At 40.9% G+C, this 17,470-nt stretch overlaps 1 long non-coding RNA gene across 3 annotated transcripts; it reads right to left on the reverse strand.

Moving 5' to 3' along the window:
• Positions 1–607: 607 nt before the first annotated feature.
• LOC141541274 (uncharacterized) lies at positions 608–15,037 on the reverse strand. 3 transcript variants are annotated; one of them, XR_012481722.1, is made up of 5 exons: positions 14,952–15,037; positions 3,071–3,252; positions 2,869–2,986; positions 1,221–1,327; positions 608–731 (listed from the first exon to the last, which is right to left on the reverse strand). It is a non-coding gene; the product is annotated as an uncharacterized LOC141541274 (long non-coding RNA). The 3 variants fall into 3 exon arrangements; XR_012481723.1 differs by having other exon boundaries at positions 1,221–1,347; XR_012481724.1 differs by lacking the exon at positions 1,221–1,327.
• Positions 15,038–17,470: the final 2,433 nt, after the last annotated feature.

Consider the following 17,470-nt stretch of genomic DNA (forward strand, 5'->3'; position numbering starts at 1 on the left):
ATTCCTGGAAGGCAGGGATTGACTTTTGCCTCTTCTTATATTCCCAGTGTTTAGCACAGTGTCAGAAAAGTAGGTATGTATTTAGTAAATGTTTAATACCTGACTCATAGGCACCTAGGATTGTGCATGAATAGGGAGCTGGGCCTGGAGTCAAGAAGACCAGAGTTCAAATGTCACTTCCAACACTTTCTAGCTATGTGATCTTGAACAATTCACTGAATTGCTGTCTTACTTTCCTTATTTTATAATGGAGAATTTAATAGCATATACCATTCAGATTTGTTGTAGGGATAAAATGAGACAATATCTTTAAAGTGCTTTCTAAATTTTAGCTACTTATCAGTCACTGTGTTAAGGGATGAGGATATAGAAAAAAAAAAGAAACAATCTTGAGCTATTTTACTTGGGTAAGTTTTCATATCTGGAAAATGATGATAATTATATATAGAACACTGAATTTGAATTTTTTAAATTAATTTTTATAATTATAACATTTTCTTTGACAGTACATATTCATAGGTAATTTTTTTTTTTTTTACAACATTATCCCTTGTACTCCCTTCTGTTCCGAATTTTTCCCCTCCTTCCCTCCACCTCCTCCCCTAGATGGCAGGCATTCCCATACATATTAAATATCTTATAGTATATCCTAGGTACAATATATATGTGCAGAACGGCATTTTGTTGTTGTTGTTGCAAAGGAAGGATTATATTCGGAAGCTAAAAATAACCTGGGAAGAAAAACAAAACAAAACAAAACAAAACAAAACAAAACAGTGCTCACAGTTTATACTTATTTCCCAGTAGAATACTGAATTTGAATTCTAGCTCTTTCACTTATTATCTGGGCAACTTTGGGCAAATCGCTTAGTAGTTCTGGGTCTCAGTTTCTCTGTTATGTAAAATGAAGGGATTAGACCAGGTGATCTCTACCAGTTTCCTTGGAATTCTAGGTCTGCTTTCTCATGACTTACCCTCTTCACAGGCCAGGGGAAAAGATCAAAAGTGGATAGTACTTTATAAGGAAAACATTGTTGTTCATTATTATTACTTCAAAAGATGTATAATTTCATTCATGTGGGTCCTTCCTCCATCAACATAACAAATCCCAACACACACACACACACACACATCATGACTTAGTAAATGGTTTCATATGTTTCTCTAAAAACAATATTCATCATTTGGTAGTTAGGGTCCTCGTGCTAGTCCCTACTTACCTAGTTAGTCTGGTCCTAGTATGATAGACTCATTGTCTGTCCCTGGGCCAGGGCTGGAAATCTTTCTATGGTAGTGCCTGTCGGGACTTGTGTTCCACCAGGATAGCCTTAAAGAACACAGGGTCACCTTGATAGCATGATAAGACATAGGAGGAAGGCTTTGGTGGATTATTATTATTGTTGTTATTAACAATAATCACAAATAATCATAGGGTCTGCTTGGTTGTTTCTGGCTGGGCGCCTCACCCTTCTCAATTCACACAAAACAAATTAATAAGTCAGAGAACCAATTTACTCGTTTATGAAGTGGGCCATACCTGCTGCTACCCAGACCGCAGTCCTGGTGTCTCCTGGCCAGGTACCTCCTCCAAGTATCAAGGTGCCTGGGAAATCTGATTAATCCCTCAAAGTTGCTTAATGAGTCTAGAATTAGGGCAAAGGGAGTCAGGTGTCTTAAGGGATCTTTGCAACAAGTCTGATGAATCACCGTTCTCCACTGCAGGATACACCTGCCACATAGTCAGAAAAACTTCCCTGTGCCAGCAGTTAGAGCCCCCCCCCTCAATGGGACAGTGATGGAGACATCCCACCAATACTTTCTCTCTCTCCTCTCTCTCTTTCTTTCTTTCTCTCCTTCCTTCCCTCTCACCTTCCCTCTCTCTCTCTTCCCTCCTGTCTCTGTCTCTCTTTCTCTCTCTTGTGTTTCTCTGTCTCCACGTCTCTGTTTCTATTTCTTTCTTTCTCTGACTCTCTTTCTGTGTCTCTGTTGCTCTTTCTATTTCTGTCTCTGTCTCTCCATTATCTGTTTTGTCTTTATGTTTCTGTTTCTGTCTTGTCACCTGTGTCTCTGTTTCTATCTCAGTCTCTGTCTCTTTCTTACTGTTTCCCTCTATATCTGTCTATGTTTGTCTTTGTTCTGTCTCTGCCTCTGTTTTAATCTTTTGTGTGTGTGTCTCTTTCTGTCTCCCTTTCTCTGTATCTCTGTCTCTGGGTTGGCTGAGTTTGTCTTTCTGTCTGTTTCCTTCTGTTTCTCTCTGTCTTTTTTTTTTTGTCTCTTTTTTCTCTATCTTTGTGTCTCTGTCCCTATTTTTGTTTTTGTCTCCTTCCTTTTGTCTCTCGATCTCTCTGACTTTTTGTCTCTCTCAGTCTCTATCTCTGTCTCTTGCCGGCTGTCTGTTTCTGTCTATGTATGTTTGTCTGTCTCTCTTGTTTTGAGACTGGATATCCCTGTCTTAGGCTAGAAGTGCAGTGGCCACTCATCAGCCCATTCTTCATACTGATTTGTTGGTATCCAATCTTTAACCTGCTCTGTTTTTCTAGCTCAGGCCTGTTCATCTCTCCTTAAGAAGCCTGAGAGCCCTCCAATCCTGGGTCTAATCATAGTTTTCCAGACTCAGTGTGGACACTGGGTCAACTTAGACTAGCTGGGATCAGTAGCAGGCCTGGTTCAGAACTGCCAAGATTAAGGAACATTATCCTTAACCTCCCCCAGTTGGGGGATTATAACTTGTGCTACAATGCCCGGCCCCCAAACATTCTCTATCTTCAGTTCTCTTTTTTCTAGACTTCGGGATGACATCCCCATGCCATCTGCCATCTTCCTTTCAGTAGGTTCTTTGCAAGTTACAGTTCTCCATTCCTGACTTACTTTCTCCTGTGGAGCCAGCATGGTGTGTCAGGAAAGGCTCAGGAATCAGGGAACCACCTATGTGTCCACATGTGTGTAACCTTGGCCAAGTCTGCTTGACCTTCCCAGATCTCTTCCTCTGTAAAAATAAAGAGTAATTAACAGTAGATGATCACTGATGTCCTTTTCCATTTTAAATCTGTGATCTCTGGAAACATATTACCCTTATTCTGAGCTGCTTCTTGATGATGTCCTGGAAGGTTCCTTGGCCTCTTTAAGGAGATATTTCCTAATTCCTCCTGCAGAGATTGGGGGATGGGGTTCTCTCTCTGATTTGGACTGGATTGGATTTCTCCCAAGTAAGTCCTTTCCAACCCTAAATTCTGTAATTCCAAGAGGAGTTTCCTGTGAGAAGCAATTAGATGAGTTATATAGTTAATCTATATCTATATCTAGATAGATAGATAAATAAAAGAACATTTATCAAGTGCTTACCAAATACTATGATAATCACAGGTACAATGCTAAGTGCTGAGGATGCAAATAAAAGCAAAGCCAGACAACTTGTGTCCTCAATGAAAATGACATTCAAATGGGAGAAAACTACACTAGGGAGAATTTGCAAAGTAGCAATGAGGGAGTTCACACACACTGGAGCATGTGTTGGAGATGCTGGGGAATGAATCAGGGCAAGAAAAGGTGAATACTCACCTGTATCAGCCTAGGGTGGTTCCAAGGGTAAAGTCTAAGTTATCTTTGGAGAGGACTTAGGTTCAAGCAGTAGTTTCGAGGTGGGTGGGCAGTGAAGAGGAGGGAAATAAGTACAAAGTTTATCTTATCAGAACTCAGGATAATTTCTGGGGCAGGATCTTTCTGAATTTTTTGTGGCCTGATGGCCCAGGGAGCAGCCAGCATGGTTTGAAGATAGAGCGACATACACTTTTCAATTCAGTGACATTGTTGACCTGCTGGGTGTTTTAAGGTTAAGGCCTTATCTTAGCTCCAGGCATTCTCTCTACCTGTTCCTCATGCCTAGAAAGCTCATTCTCCTCTGCTCCAACTATTGATCTTCCTGGCTTCTCATAGAAAGCCTTCCACAATTCTCAGTTATCACTTCTCTGTTATTCATTTCCTATTTATCCTATAAACATAGCTTGTTTATACATACTTATTTGCATATTGTCTCCCCTGTTAGATTGTAAGTTCCTTGAGGACAGGTACTATGTTTCCTCTCTTTTTATATTTTCTGAGCTTAGCACAGTCTCTGGCACATAGTAGATATTTAATAAATGTTGATTGATCAATTGAGAGAAAGACCTAAATGCAAATTTTGCCTTAGGACACTAATTTAGCTATGTGGCCTTCTGGAAAGGTCATTAACCTCTTAGCCTCAGTTTCCTTATCTGTAAAATGGGAATAATAATTTTTACTATAAGAGGTTAAAAGGATCCAGCAAGATAATGTATGTAAGTAAAATGCTTTGCAAACCTTAAAGCATGGTCTAAATATTAGTTATTTTATTTATTTATTAGCTAATCTCACCCATAAATTAAGGACTCTATCCTTACTTAAACTCTTAAATTCATAGACTTGCATATCTTGTCCCTCTTCTGCCTTTCACCCTGATCCTCTATCACTTGTCCCAGATCTTGGGATGCCTCTGACTTTTGGACCAGTAGCCTTTGTTTACCTCCTACACTGTCTTCTTACCTAGCTGGCTTTCTCTTCTGTTCCACCTGGTCTCCATCCTTCCCACAGCCAAGCAAAGTTACAGTCTCTCTTGCATCAGACTCACCCTGTTCTTCCTCCAAGTCCCACAGTCTAGATGATTAAAAACCTGCTCTCTGGATGCCTTAGGGTCTCTCTGGCTTCCTAGCTGAGAAATGCAGAATGTATGGGGTGGAGGGCAGGTGGATGAAATAAGAGCTGATATAAATAACTCCCAGGATGTCCTTTGTTTTCTGCAAGCCTGGAAAATAGATTGTTTCTTATTTCAATCGAGTTGTTTTTCTTCTTAGAAACTGGCAGTGGAGGGAGATGGTGGTGTAGAGTAGACTGGGAGTCCAAAAATTTCAATCAGTGAACTAGCATTTCTTAGATCTCGGTACTCGGTATTATGGGAGGTGCTCCAAATATTCTCTGTCTTCCTCTCCACCTCCTGACTTTCCCAGCTTCCTTCAAGGCTCAGCTAAAATCCTACTTTCCATAGGAAGTCTGGTCCAATTCCCTTTGATGCTAGAGCCTTTTCTCTAGGATTCTCTCAATGTATGTTATCTGTATCTATATCTCGTTGGTACCTAGTTGTTTATCTGTGTTTTTTTCCATTAGACTGTAAGCTCTTCGAAAGCAGGAACTGTCTTTGTCTTTCTTTGTAAGATTAGAGCTTAATACAGTGCCTGGGACATAGTAGGTGCTTATTGAGTGATTAAAAACAAAACAATCATGTGAAAGAAAAAGTAATTTTGGGAGGAGGCACTGGTATCTGGAGGAATCAGAAATACCTTTCTTACTTATGATACCATGAGGACAACTTGACTGAAGTGATAGGAAATAAGATGGAACAAGTAGATTGGGGGGAGATGATAGAGACCCTATAGGAAACATGGAGTCATGGAATTTTAAAGTTATAGACCAGGCCTGACATTATGCAACTTTGAAATAAGTGGCCTATTAATGTGATCTGTCTTGTAAAAGAATATTCCTTTACCTTTTAACTGACTAATGCAATAGAAAATGTAGCCAGGGCCAGTTTCGGCAATCAAAGCTGTTGAGAGAATGTCCAGCTAAAAGATGTAGCGATGGCCTTGTATAGGCATCCATAACTACATTTGGATGCTCTGTCCAATATCATTTTCAAAGCCTTTATGAAGATGTGACCAACAAGGCAGTTAGATGTCCACTTCTCCCCACCATTTTAAGTAAGACTTGGAAGAGAGGACTCATTCAAACTCAGATGGTTAATAAATGTTGGGAGTCAGAATTCAATCCCATTGCTAGAATCAAGGATTTTTCCCCTTTCTGTTTGCCAGATATTTGCTGCTGATGTAACAGACAATTCACTGAAAATGGCAGGACAAGATTCCCCAAACTGGCAATCCAGTGTCATCTTTTTGATATTCCATTAGCCTATATTTTTTATTCATAATTGATCAATAAAGGATACCAATACTAAAGAGTTTGTGTCTCGTTAGGGGTTTGTGGAATTGATGATTCCCCCAATGAAAGGTAGTAATGAGCACTTATGAGAATCCACTCAAACTGGCTTTGCCACTTATTACTTGTATACCATTGGGCAGGGCACTTCACTCTCTGGGCCTCAGTTTACTCAGTTGTAGAACAAGGGGGTGAAGGGTGAGCTCAGATTTCTTTCATTGTTCACTGCTGATGTTGCTAGGGATGGATTTGTTAGAGATGACCCTTAAGTTAACCAAGTCTAATGGCCAGAGGGGCAACCTTGGATGTGTGGAGATCAATCAGCTACTGCCCTGTCACAAAGTTGATGGTGTCTATCTTTGGTTTTCTAGCTTCATGTAGTAGCGTAAAAGGCACATATGCTAGTTCTGTGATAAGAACTAGGAACAACAATAGTTAAATGGTGGTTGATCGAAAAGGCCATCCTACCCCCACTTCTTCTTCAAGATCAAAGCAATTCAATAAGACACTCTGGCCCACCACGCACCCTGAAACAGGGAGCTACTTTTAACTTTTATCTGGGCAGGATCATCTCTTGCAGAGTTTCCCTTGAAAGAAAAGATAACTAGTTGTATGTTGAAAGCCATGACTGGTTTGGACTGTTGACAAAGTATTTGAGGAAGGACAATGGGGTGAAGGTCAGAGCCAAGGCAAGCCTGCGTCACACCGTGGGGCTCCCTACTCTGATGTTTTAGCAATGTTATTAGCTGACAATTCACGTTTACACAATGCTTGTTTCACATCATCTCTCTGAGGTAGGTCGTGCAAATATTATTCCCCTTTTTACGGAAGATAACAATAACTTACATATCCAGAGTGCTAAGCTGCGTATCACAGAATGTCAGAACTTACAGGGGTCTTAGAGACCACTCTGCTTCTCTCTACTATTTTGCAGAGGAGAAAAATAAGGGCTGGGAAGGTTAGATATTTGATTAATTTTAGCACTGGGACTCAATTCCAGCTCTACTAATTATGAAGCCTTTGCTATCTATTCACCAAATGACCCATTGAAAATGGCAGAACAAGATTCCAAAAACAATGAGTAAGCCCGGATTTGAACTTCAACAATTCAATTCAACAAACATCAGCATAACCCAGACCCATGTTCTAGGCTCTGTGTGAGATACTGAGGATACAGAGACAAAAATGAGACTGTCCTTATTCTCAAGGAGCTTACATTCTTATGGGCAGATACTGCATAGATACAAGGAAGGAAACACAAGATAATTTGAAGAAGGGAACGTGAAACCCTGTAGTGACAGGGAAAGAATTCTTGTGAAGGTTGTGACTGAGCTGACTCCTGAAGGAAGATTTTAAGCAGAGTTATCTTGTTCTTCAAGAACATAGAAGGGACCAGGACCCCAGGTTTATAGGACTCCCAGCTAGAGGGGACTCAGAAGTCAACTAGTCCAAATACCTCATTTTATAGAGAAGGAGGTTAAGGAACTTAACTCATGGCAGAGAGCAGGGGCAGATTTAGTTGTTGGGGGCACAAGGGGAGGGGAGTGTGCCTCTGATGTGGTTGTAGCAGAACAGGGCTACCATGTTCAGACTATGATGTTCTATGGTTTCCCTCCAACCCCCTGAAGGAATTGGAGAAGACTTAAATTGGCAGTTCAGGAGCACCAAGAAATCATCCTGGAAAGGGGGACAGTGGGAGTGTTATATTGGGGCACTCCTGAGGATTGGGGATAGCAAACTGAAAAATTTAGAAGATTGCCAAGGGAAGAAAGTGCCTTTCATACCAGAATTCTGGGGCAAAGTCCAAGTCATTCCATTCTGGTTATACTTAGAGGTAGAAATGTTGAGGGAAGTACATCATGTCTGGATTATGGCTTGCTTATAAATACTCAAACCCAGATATTCTGAATTCTGTGTCACAGTTGTTTTTTTTTTTTTTTTTTTTTTTTTTTTTTACAGTCTACTATGGAGATACTGCTGATTGAGCATCCGGTATTGAAAGAGACGTTTTGGACAGAAGTAGGGCTATATTCCAGAAACATAACATCAGTGAATCACAATCGGCCCAGTTCTTCTGAGATTATATTATTTCTGCAAATGCAAAATGTTGGAGTCCTCCAAAATAATTTTTTGTAAATAGTTGTTTAATGCAAAGCAAGCTTTTGGAAGGCTCATGCTCGTATACTGATACACAATTTACAGCTTTCCTCACAACAACTCAATGGGATGGGTAGTGTAAGTATTATTATTATCACCCTCATTTTCCAGAGGAATTAACTGAGACTCAGGGACTTAAAAATATTTGGCCAATTGTAGGTAGCCAATAAATAGCAAGATTTCCTCTAGGTGAAGGGGATGTATAATCATCTCATTATCAAGCAGAAGCTAGAGATGTGAAATATCAGCCCATGATTCCCCAAATAAGCACTTTCTGTCTGAAGCACATAGGTCTCCCCCACACAACCGATTTATAGTCACCCTTGGCTGGGACTGCTTTCAGGCTTCTCTCCCAGTTCTTTCCATTCTCTTCAGTTAAGCTCAATCTCACCTCTTCCATGAAGTCTTCCCTGCCAACTCCAGTCTGTGCTGTCTCACACTGCCCTTGCTTATAGTCAGAATGGTATAGTTCAGCTGTATGAATCACTGGCTAAGAAGTCAGAAGAAAGAGACTGGAATGATGGCGTTACTAGGTAATTCATAGAGGTAAAAGGATTGAAGACAGAATCCCAGGTTTCTGCCATGAGTTAAGTTCCTTCACCTCCTCGATAAAATGAGGTTTTTGGACTAGTTGACTTCTGAGTTCCCTCTAGCTGAGAGTCCTATGGTCCTGAGCTCCTGGTGCCTTCTATGTTCTTGAAGGAGCAGCAAGGAGAGGGAGAGAGCTGAGGAAAGGTTCCTAAGGGCTCTTTATTTGCCCCAAAGCAAGGAGCTGCCTCCTTAGGTAAGAAAACCTCAGACCATGCCCTAGTGCCTTTATGCCTTCTCCCGCTGAGCCCAGTGTTTCCCCTGAGGAGAGGAGCTGAGCTGGGTGTCCTCCAGCTAACCCAAAGCAACCACTTCCATCTGTAACAGCATAAGGCATTTTCCACCTCCCGCTGTTAGCCCAATCTCTCAACTGGCCTGTGGAAAACTTGTAATGCAAAGGACAATCCTCTCGGACTTCAGACCTCTCATTTCCTGCTGTGCCCGTCCTTTGAGGGCAGGACTGGTATCTTCCACTCAGTGATGAATATTCTCACGCCCGATCAAATCCTTCATGTCCCAGAGACTCTGATCCCTTGTAGATCATTATCCAGATCTCATCCCCAACTCTCACCACTTGATTCCTCATTCCCATCCCTCTCAACCCTCCTACCCTGTTTCCCCCTAACTTTCCTTAGCCATTCTATTGTAATCTCTAGAACGCCTGTTCCATAGGTAGCAAACTTCCCTTCGTCCTCACTCTTTTTCTTTCCCACTCCTTCTATCTTAGCTCCTATTAAAACCTTCCTTCCCCCTTATGAAACAACCTTCTTGGCCATCCTTCTCAGTGCTGACTGCACCTTCATTCATTTCCCTTGGCTTATTGGTTGAGGCAGGAGAGTTGGACTACTGGCTCCCCAGTACCATATAAATTTCTCCCTTCAAATTTCATCCATCATCCAAGAGAGGTTACTACCTCTCTTCCTTTGAGGTTCATGCTATTCATTCATACCTGCCATCTAATCAAAAATCTGATAGTTCTTGCTTATAGACTTTCAAATCACTTGCTGTCAATCCTCAAAGAGTTCAGTACCTGGTTCATAATTTTTCTCTACTTTTCTCTACTTTTCAATACCTGCCCCTAAACTAGGAGATCCCAACATGCATATATTGATTCCCCCTCAAATATCCAAAACCACTCCATTCTTCAACCTTCTCAATTCCATCCCACCTCAGTCACATACATAGATGGTTATACCTTTGATCTTGCCATCATCCATAAATGTATCATCTCTATATTGGAGAATTCTGAAATACTCTTATCCTACCATAATCTATCATCTTTTCCCTTCTCCCCTTGCCTTCTTTTACAAAACCCTACTTTTTGTCTTCATCACAACTTCCCATCTCTTGACTCCTCAATTTTCTCCCAATTGATCTCCCCTGCACTGTCCTGCTCTTCTTGACCCCATAAATTCAATTCTGTACTGCCCTCTTCTCTTGAATAAACCCTTTGATCATATCAACAATTATGTTCAGCCAATCCTTAGCCTTGGATCACTCACCATTCATTGCCTTTGCTCCTATATACATGGTGGAGATGGTGGAGAAAATCACATAACTGTTCTGAGTCCATTTCAAATTTATGTTTCACAATCTCAACGGGGCCCTCACTTCTACTAGGCAATCCTGCTATACTCGATTGACTTAAAACTGAATGCAAACAGCACTCATTTCTGTTTTGGCCAGAGATCCAGAGTCTCTTCTCCCAGATTTATTTATTTGGATTTTTTTGACTAAGTGAAAGAAGCCATTCTTTGTCTCAGTTTCTATCCAGCTTAAACTAAATGGATGTGGCTTCAGTAAAACGAGACCTGTTGAAGACTAGCTTTAAAAGGCCAAGAACTCCCACTATATCCAGGGCCATCTCCAGTCATCCAGTATCTGGCCACTGGACCCAGATGGCTCTGGAGGGGAAAGTGAGGCAGGTGACCTTGCACAGTCCTCCCTCATTTAAATCCAATTCACTTGCATGTCATGGCATTATCTTCCTCACGGTTTTCTTTGAGAATGAAAGACAAATAACAACAATTAACTGATTATCCTTCACAACCACTCTTCCAAATCTTTTCATCTCTCCTCAAACCTCCCATTTCTTCCCTGCCCTTCCCCTCTCATCTGATAGTTGCCTTATATTTTAAAGAACAATTTTAAACCATTCATCTTGAACTCTCTCTTCCTCATCTCCTCTCACTCTGATTCCTTCAAACTTTATTTCTTCCTTTATCTCCATCCCGCAGAATGAAACAATGTCTCTACTTGCTCAAGTAATCCCATCCCTTCCTGTCTGTCTCTTTCAACAAACTGCTTCTGTCATCTCTACTTTTTCACTTATCTTCAATCTTTCCTCTCTGCTGATTCACTGCTTACAAATATGCCCAGGTCTCCCCTAACCTGAAAAACCCTCACTTGATCTCCCGTTACCTCTAACTATAATGCTATATTTCTTCTGCTTTTTGTAGCAAACTCAAAATGGCCATCTAATAAATGCCATCACTTTCTCTTATTTTTTTCTTAATCTCTTACAATCCAATTTCTACCCTTATCATTCCACCAAATCTTCACTCTCCAAAAATAATTTTAATAATCCCTTAGTTCTGTTCTGGGACTTCTCTTCTCCCTATACATTAATTCACTTGGTGCTCTCAATAGCTCCCATGGATTTAATTATCATTTCTATTTTGGTTATTCTCAGATCTACCTTTCCTTCCCCAATCTCTCTGCTGACCTCCAATCTTGCAACTCCTACGGTCTTTCAGCCATCTGCAACTGGATGTCTAATAGAATCTTAATTCAATATGTTCAAAACAGAACTCATTATCTGTTCCTTAAAGTTTTTTGTCCCTGCTTTATCTGTTACTGTAGAGGGCAATGCCATCTTTACAGTCCCTCAGGCTTCCAATGGAGGAATTCCTCCATCTCCAATAAGTGGCAAAGTGTTGATTTTCCCTTTGCAACCCCTCTTGAATATGTCCCCTTCTTTCCTCTGACACTGCCATTGCCCTGGCACAGACCCTCATCATTCATACCTGAATTATTGAAAAGCCTATGGTGGGTCTGCTTGTCTCAAGTCTTTTCCTGTTCCAATCCAACTTCCACGTAACCACCAAAGTGATTTTTCTAAAGCACAGATGTCTGACCATGTCATACGCCATCCCCTACTCAATAAACTCCAGTGGCTTCCTATAACCTTCAGGATCAAATATAAAGTGCTCTGTCATTATAACCTAGCTCCTTCCTACTTTTCCAGTTTTCTTGCAATTTATTCCTTGCCATACTCTGATACTCTGATCCGGTGATAATGGCTTCCTGGTTGCTCTACAAACAAGATGGTCAATCCCTTGGCTCCAGGCATTTTCTCTGGCTCTTCTCCATGCCTGAAATGTTCTCTTTCTTCCTTTCTGACTACTGATCTCTCTTGCTTTCTTTAAATTTTAATGAAAATCCTACCTTTCAGCAGAAACCCACCAGTTCCTCTTAATTCTAGTATCTTCCCTCTGTTATTTTTTCCTATTTATCCTGTGTATTACTTGCTTTGTATATATTTGTTTGTACCTTGTCTCCCCCATTAGAGTGTAAGCTCCTCTAGAGTAGGGACTTTTGCTCTTTTTTGCATCCCCAGAGCTTAGTTCAATGCCTGGCAGATATTAGGTACTTAACAGATGCTGATTGATTGATTGTTTAATCTTAGATTCAAGATTGCTTGAGCTAGAAGAGATATCAAGATGATACAGTCCAACTTAACCTTTTATAACAGTGAGGAGGCATGTGTATGTGTGTGTGTGAGAGAGAAAAAGGAAATGTGACATAATAAAAATTGTTTTGGTTTTGGGGTCAGAAGGCTTGCATTACGATCCCACTTCTGCTATTTATTGTGTGACCTTGGACTGGTCACCTCTCTCTTGAGGGGATTGTTTTGGTGACCTTCCAGCTTGGAATCCTAAAATCCTGTATCTGGTGTTGGGGGAAGACTAGCATCTCTGGTGTGAGGGCTTGCTGAGCCCTTTTTAGGGCTGCTCACCCCTTTGGAGTCCATCCTCATCCAACTGTCATCTGCGACTCCATCCATAGCATGCACAATGGTCATACCACAGTAAAACACCCTCAGCAGATGGGCTGAAGGACAGAGGAGAACAATTTATTCACCATGAAGGCAGTTGAAGCAAGGACTATGGAGCAATCAGAGCTTGGTCAGATATCAGAGACATCAAAGCCATCTACTATGTCCTGGGCCTTCACCAATCATCCTGACTTATCGTCACTGTACTTTGATGCCTCAGGAAGAAAGAGTGAGCAACTTTGAAATCCAATCCACTTGCAAGTCAAGACATCATCTGTAGTGTCATTGGTCCTCTTGGAAAATGAAGGATAAACAACAATAAATAATAGAATTGGCGTCTGAACCTGTGTTTCCTGTCTCACACTGTCCAGTTCTCTTTCCATGACATCAGGCTGTGAGACCCTGAACAACTCATAGCCCCTCTCTGAGGTTCCATCTTTTTACCTTTAAAATGAGGATAATAATACTCACCTGGAGCTCCACACAGTGATGAAATGACAGGTCACAGGAGAGTTCTACTTGTACTGCCTGTCTCTTAGGGTTAGGAAGACGAATTATTGTAAGCTCCACAAAATCTAGTAACAATGGTTCAGTAGTTGTTTCATACTTATAACAGGATAAAGTGACTTGCCCAGGGTCACACAGCTAGTGAATGTCTGAGGACAGATTTGAACTCATGAAGCTATGCACTATGGCACCCCCTAACTGTCCTCTGAGATAAAGAGGGGTTAACCCCTCTAAACCCTGATCCACAAACTACAACTTTTTCGTTCAAATAGTTGTATCCTATTAAATAATAAGTTTTACGTGGGCAATAACTGCTTTTACTCATACTTCATAGCTTCTCCCTTATGTCTTGAGGTGATCTTATTTAATTATTTAATAACTATTATTATTGTCAATAATAATAATGATGATAATTTACATTTTCATAGCACCTACTATGTGCCAGGCATTGTGCTAAGTACTTTACAACTATCTCATTTGTATCTCAAAACAATTCCTGGGAATTTGGTACTATTATCACCCCCATTTTACTATTGGGGAAACTGAGGCATGCAGTAATGAAATCATTTGCCCAAGGTCACATAGCTGGTAAGTGTTTGGGGCCAAGATCTGAACTCAGATCTTCCTGACCCCAGAACCAGTGTTCTGTCCATTGTGCCACGAGCTGCATGTTGACTTTAAACAATACCCAAACACCTTTGTTTCTGCATATGTAGATAGATGGGTGGATAGAGAGATAGAAAGACAGACAGACAGATACATAGATGGGTGGGTGGATGGCTAGCTGGACAGAGAGATAAACAGATAGAGGGACAGATGGATGGATGGATAGTTGGACAGACAGAGGAATGGATGGATGGATAGATTAAGCACTTACTATGCTCTAGTCACTGTGCTAAGTTCTGGACATGCCAAAACAAAACAAAACAAAACAAAAGATATTTGCTGAATTCAAGGAGTTTAATTTACTAGAAAGGGATGAAGGCAGTCTTTGGTGGGGAAGGGAGAGCAGAGGAAGGGAAGAGACTTCAGAAAGCAACACTCTAATTAAACTTTAAGCTCCTTGAGGATATCTTATCTTTGTTTAGTATAAGAATAATATTAGTATAGCATTAGTATAACATATAGCATTAAGAACCATATAGCACCAGAGTGAGAAAGACTCGAGTTCAAATCTAATCTCAAATACTTTCTAACAATGTGTCTCAAGACCCATCACTTTACCTCTGTTTGCCTAGTTGTTAAATGAAGATAATAATAACAACGTACCTTGCAGGGTTATTGTGAGGATCGATTGAGATAATATTTGTAAAGCTCTTAGCATGGTTCCCTGCACACAGCAAGCATTTAATGGTGGCTGGCACATAGTGGGCACTAAATACTTTCCCATTCTAATTCCAGCACTGGACTAAACATCAGGAAATCTATACTTCCAACCTAACTCTATCACTTATGAGCTGTGTGACCTCGGACAAGCCATCCCCAGGATTCCAAATTGAAAGGGACCTCAGAGTCCAGGGTAACATGACTGAAGTAAAATAATTGTTGTCGTTGTTGAATTAAGACATATAGAAATCATCCCACTTCCTTAATTTTGCTAGTGAAATAATTCAGAAACCTTCCTTTGTTCATAGTTCCCCACCTGAGTTGATGCACTTCCTTCCCCTCTGTTCCTCTAGCCCCATGTTCTCACACAGCAGGGTCTGTGAAAGTGGAGGCAGTTTTCTGGCACAGCTTTCACTGAGGTGAGAAAAACAAGTCAAGTAAATCGAGAATTTGCCAAGTCAGTAGTCAGGGACACAGCCCAGGAGACCCAAACTGGGATACAGGAAAAGATCGTGCTTTTCTCTAGTGGAGCTTCCCCCGCCCCTTCCCTATTGCCTGCGGTCAGTACCATGGAATAGCATTTGATTCGGAACCCTTTGACCCCAGGAAATCTGAGCTTGGAATATCTGGCGCTGGAGCTAGAAACGGAAAAGCTATAACCTAGGGACTTGGCCAGAGTTTCCCCAGATCTTCTAAGGATATCCCCAGTGTCTTCTAGGGGTATTCCCAAGGGTCTCAGATATTCCCAAATCAATTCAGCTCTTTATTTTATTTTATTTTTTTGCAATCTCCATACTTTTGCAGATTCTGTATTCCATGTCTGGAATGCCCTTTTTCCTTACTTATTCCTTTGAGAATCCTTTACTTCCTTTGTAAATTATAAGACTTTCCGGATCTTTATTTCAGTTTCCACTTGGACTAACAAAGTCAAGTGCCCACATAGTGAGCTCTATCTCCTCAGGAATGTAAGGGGTATTCTTGAAGTGAATCTTCAAATGCCATCTGCTATACCCCCTTCACACACACCCTTTTGCTCTCTCCATCATCTATCAGTGAGTGCCAGAGTGATCTGAGTTTAAAAGCACAGTCAGGTAGCTCCATTTGATTCCCAATAGGTTTGATCAAAACCTGATTTTCCAGACATATTTCAAGAAATCATTGGTCAAAAGTACGTTCCAGCCCAAGCTTCACTTGCTCATTGTTTGGGTTTTGATGGCTCAGAGTGAGTGTAAATAACAATTGTTTCTGTTCTGGCTGGAACAGAGCCTTTTCTTTCCTGATTGATGCTTTTTTGGAGGCAATGTAGGCCACTTTAACCTCAGTTCTTACCTAGCCTTAATCACAAACTGAGACCTGGAAAAGAACTTAACTTAAAAAGGCCAAGGCCTCCCATTGCATCCATGGCCATCTCTAACTAACTCTATTTTGATCCACATCTTGCTACTGGGTTCCAATGACTGTGGAGGAGAGAGTGAGGCTGATGATTTTGTACAGCTCTGTTTAGATCCAATCCACATGCAAGTAAAGACATCACCCTCCTGATCCTCTAACAACGATTATCAATCTCCATTCACAGTATCTTCCCTATGTCATTGATTGACCCAGTGATAAACTCCTCAGTTTCACTTAACCAATGAACAACAATTAGGTTTAACAAAGGAGTATTTACTGAGAAAATATAGCAAGAATGAAAGTACAAACACAATCAGTTTAATGGGAGGCACACTGTCTCCTATGCCATCCAGCTTCCTGGGGAGAGTAAGCTCAGACTTAAAAACAGCTTCTCAAAAATGTTTGCCCCACTGAGCTTGTGGTACTGATTAGCTTGCACAAATAGGTTTTGGATGTTTAGTCTGATTTATTGTTGAATCCGAATCTACCTTTTGCTTCTCTCTGAGCAGAGCTTTCTTTCTGATTGCTTGTTCTTTGAAACTTTCAACTCTCACAGGTTCTTATGGACAAAGTTGTTTTCTGAATTCAGTAGAATATAATGACTATTCCAGGACCTTGCTGACTCCTTACCTGGATTAGCTGGAGCAAACTCTGTCATGGACTATAGACTGACCTATGGAAGCTTGCAAAGTTGTAGCCTAGCCTGGGTCAGTCTCCAATACTTCATCCAAGAGCAGGAAGGAACAAATGAAAAGGGGAAAAGAAATTAAGGCACCATAGGTGGAGTCCTGCATAGCAGGCAGTAAGAGAATGTTAATGCCATTATCTCAGAAGTTTATAGAAATCCTGGCTTGGGTAACTGCTGGGAATGAGAGAGTTGGGGATCTTTTATATATGTACGTTCAGTTCCAGCTCAGCAGCTTGCTGAAGAGACTTTTTTTTTTTAACCCTTGGCAAATGAATAGGAAACATATATAGAATATCTGTGTATGTACTCTGAAGTCCACATGGGTCGAAGATGCTGCCATGGTCCTAGTGGTTGTGCTCTCACTGGCCAGCTCAAGCTCTCCCTCACACATAAAGTTTTTCCCGATTTCTCTTCCTCCAACTCAGCAGTTAGCACAGTACCTGATACATAGTAGATGCTTAATGAAAGCTTATTGACTAATTCCCCAGTTTACCTTGTATTTGTTTTATGTATATTTTATACATGCTTATTTATGGACATGTTGTTTCTCCCATAGAATATAACCTCCTTGAGGGCAGGTATGCCATTTATGCCCTTATATTTCCATTGTCTACCATTCTATCACACAGGCCCTTAAAACAGTGTTGATTGATTGATAGATTAGTGGGCGTAGAGAAGATCACAGAGCATTAGAACATTTTTTAGGAGTCAGTGAGTTGGAATGGAAAGGGCATAGCATTAGAAATTATAAGGTA

The sequence above is a fragment of the Sminthopsis crassicaudata genome, chromosome 4 (genome assembly GCF_048593235.1).
Source record: "Sminthopsis crassicaudata isolate SCR6 chromosome 4, ASM4859323v1, whole genome shotgun sequence".
Classification (NCBI taxonomy): domain Eukaryota; kingdom Metazoa; phylum Chordata; class Mammalia; order Dasyuromorphia; family Dasyuridae; genus Sminthopsis; species Sminthopsis crassicaudata.